Source organism: Ooceraea biroi, unplaced genomic scaffold (genome assembly GCF_003672135.1).
Source record: "Ooceraea biroi isolate clonal line C1 unplaced genomic scaffold, Obir_v5.4 UnassembledTig10, whole genome shotgun sequence".
Lineage (NCBI taxonomy): Eukaryota > Metazoa > Arthropoda > Insecta > Hymenoptera > Formicidae > Ooceraea > Ooceraea biroi.
Window position 1 is genome coordinate 3,294 of NW_020825070.1, and position 3,585 is coordinate 6,878.

Sequence of the window (3,585 nt, forward strand, 5' to 3'; positions counted from 1 at the left end):
GCCGGGTTTAATATTATAATTAAACCGTATAAAATTATTATTCCAATACAATGTTAGTCTTAATTAATTCATAAAATCTTAAATAACCAATAATTCTTTTATGGGTTATATGCACATATATAAGTGTGTTCGTATATGGTGTTGTTAATATACTTAATTATTAACAGATTAAATGCGTAATAATTATATACTTAAATTAATGCTCAGTAACATAAAATATTCCATTAAATAAATTCAATAATCCTTACTATGAATGTAATACCATGTGTAATATACTTTTATTCATAATTAATTAACGATTTATTCTTTTCTTAATATTTTTGGGTTAAACAACTTATTTCCTTTTATATTAAATTGTTCACTAATTGATTTTGACTTTAATTGTTTTTAACTTTGTAACTTCTAAACTATTAATATTTCATTAAAACTTTCTACACTATAAATATTGAAAAATAACGCTGATTTGTTTAACAAATAGTGACTTTGCAATTTTGTGGTTTCTCAATGATCCCGTGGTGCGATAAGAAAAATTTCATCACAGGTACCATCAGCCTAGCTAAAAATGATGATTCCCAAAAGTTGTTGGTCACTTCCGTAAAAATGATTATTTTCAAAATCTGAGGTCCCTATTAGTTTCCTCTTATGACCTAGATGCTTCAATATAATTATAACAAATTATTTCCTTACGGTTCAAATTTTAGACCCAAAAAATTTAGTAAAATTTTATTGCAATTTCGTAAATTTAAATACGTACTTCTTTTTGACTAAGATTGTAGACAAATATTCTACATTCTTTTACTTATAAAATGTTTCTCCTTTTATGTTATAAAAATAATATTAATTTTTCTATACGATAAATCACTTCAAATGTGGTAATACAATTTACTACACTCACAAAACTATTTCATTGTATAATAAAATTAATTCCAAAATTTACTCCTTTAATTGTTATTAATAACAACTTATGACCTTGTACAACAATCAACACCAAATGTCTCCGTAAATTATAATAACTATCAAAGCTACACCGTCACTTAATAAAACTCAATTCCGCCGGCATTATTTTTACTCTTGTCTTAAATAACTAATTGATTTTTCCCGTTTTTATATAATAACCGACCCTATTGGTTTTAACGAAAATTACCTACTTGCAAAGGACTTTACTATAGTATAATAAAATCCATTTCAAATCAATTTGTTTCTTTGTTATTAAAAATAATTAAATATTTTATCCTGTCAAGAACCCAAATGTATTAAGCCAAATTTGTAATACTTATCAATGGCTATATAACCATATAATAAGATATATTTTTAAATAATTCTTTCAATTATTACAACTAACATTAATACTTTTTATATAATAAACAATATTAAGTAGCTCAATGGTTTTGCTACACCTATAAAAACCTTCATGGTATTACAGTTCAAACGATCTTAAATATTATCAATCTCGTAATATTATATTATAAATCTATCAAATTATTAATAAATGTTTCAAAATTATTTTATTTAACTGCTAGAGTATATAAAACTGTTTTTATATATTTTACTGATTTTATGTATGTTTTTGTGTTTTTATGTTTCAGAAAATATATATATATATATATATATATACGTGACTAAATTAATTAAATAAATCTATCATAAAGCATAATAACTAAGTTATACATATATATTGTTTTTGTCCTTTTAATATTTTCTTTTCCCTTTATATATGTTAATATAATTACTTCATATATTTTTATATTAAAACTAGTATCAAGCTAAAGCTTTTAACATAATAATGTGTCGGTTAGGTTGCCAAGTAAATAATATTCTTGGTTAGATAATAACAGACTACTCTACGTAAGCCTGTGGTTAATAATAAGTAGTGAAGCAAAAATGGTAAGTATCAATGGCGCTCAAAAATAACTATCAGCGGTTATACATTAATAATTAATATTGCAAATAAAAAAAATTAAAAATGGGTGTGAGGTGGACGTCAGGACGTCACATCCCCCCCTTATTTAAGAACATTTCCGATGCAATCGAGGAAATGGTTCTAATATTCACGCAAACGTTTTTGTAAGTCTGTGTATACAATGGTTTCACTGTCAGTCACCTGCGGCGAAGTTGCTGATTGCTAGGGTTGTTCTGCGACAAAGACTGCGATAATACTGGTTCCACAGGTTCCGATGATCGTTGTTCCTCGGGATCTGCTCGTCCATCGTGTGGCTGCGTTTGGCTGTACCTCTGGCCAAATAGAGTAGCAGATGAGTCAAGGAGCTCCAGATAGCTCCTAGCACGTACAGACTGCATCCGTAGGCTGAATGTAGAGCATAACCATGTATCATCGTGTCGATGGCTAGCTTGATTAGTCGTACTACTAATAATACTCCAAAAACTCCAGCTGTGGCTGATCCAAATGTGATGAATCCGCCCCAGATCCGTTTGCAGTTGACTCAGCAATTTTGTTTAATGATGCTTCATCCAATAAGTTGTAAATGGACATGGTATCGTCAGGCATGACGTGTCCGGTGATTCCACGAGCCATGCTGTTAAGTAACGCTGGCTTTTCAGCAGGGAACATTATATGATCCCTGATTTTATCAAGATCCGCCTGGGAATATATTCCGCTGGAAGCTAGTGGTCCCGGCGTTAAATAATTCCATGACATACTTGTCATAGGTTGTAACTGCTGCAACGATGTTCTGCGAACACGTGGCTCCGGAATAAGTTCAATCCATGTATCCTCAATTCGATAAAGGGTTGGCAATTCGTAGCTACACTCTCGTATGGTTCCCATCTTGGTCAACACGTGTGATTTTGGTGTGATAAAGAGGGAAGTGTTGCGTACTGTAACCGGTAGCTCAATATAACATTCCTTAGTGCGGCGTACGATGACGTCCACTGGTATACACTTGATGACATGAACGGCTTCCCCTGCAGTGACGGCCATGTAACCTGGTCCTTTCATGAGCCGATAAGCGAATTCGTCTGGCTGAAGAGTAGCGAAGGACAGTGTGTTTTTTAACACTTCCTTTTCCAACTCGCAACGTTGTTGAATAACGTCACGATACAACGATGTCATCTGATGTCGTATATGTTTTTCTACGTACACGAATTTAGAGTTGACGTAGGTGAAAATATCGAGGTTCTCCACAGGGATGTCTCTTCGCTCCGCGAAGGTGTTTCCCTTTTCTGCCTCCAAGATAAATAGTTTAGGATGCTCCGTGGTGAGTAGGTTATCCACACACGGCTTGACTTCTCCTGCTGTAAGGCAAAAGTTGTATCCTGACTGACAAAGTATAAATAGTCTGATGAATGGTATCCATTATTCCATTCATTTTAACTGCCGTTCCTTCATACAGTACGTTGTACTGGTGGAAATTCAAGACGATGTGGCATGGTTTCCAATATGAATATCCATCGTCAAAATCGATGCAAAAACCGTCGCTCAGTGTGCAGACAGTTCCTGATCTTAGCATTACTTTTCCAGAATTTAGGTGCACAGGAACATAGGATGACTTTAATGATATCCGTACAGTTCCATCTACTACGACGTTGTGCCAAGTCCGTAAGGTCGGAGAATTGTGTACCCTTGCA

General features: G+C 33.0%; 1 pseudogene; it reads right to left on the reverse strand.

The window, feature by feature from the left end:
• Window positions 1–2,093: 2,093 nt before the first annotated feature.
• LOC113563462 lies at window positions 2,094–3,218 on the reverse strand (annotated as a pseudogene).
• Between the last annotated feature and the right edge of the window lie 367 nt (window positions 3,219–3,585).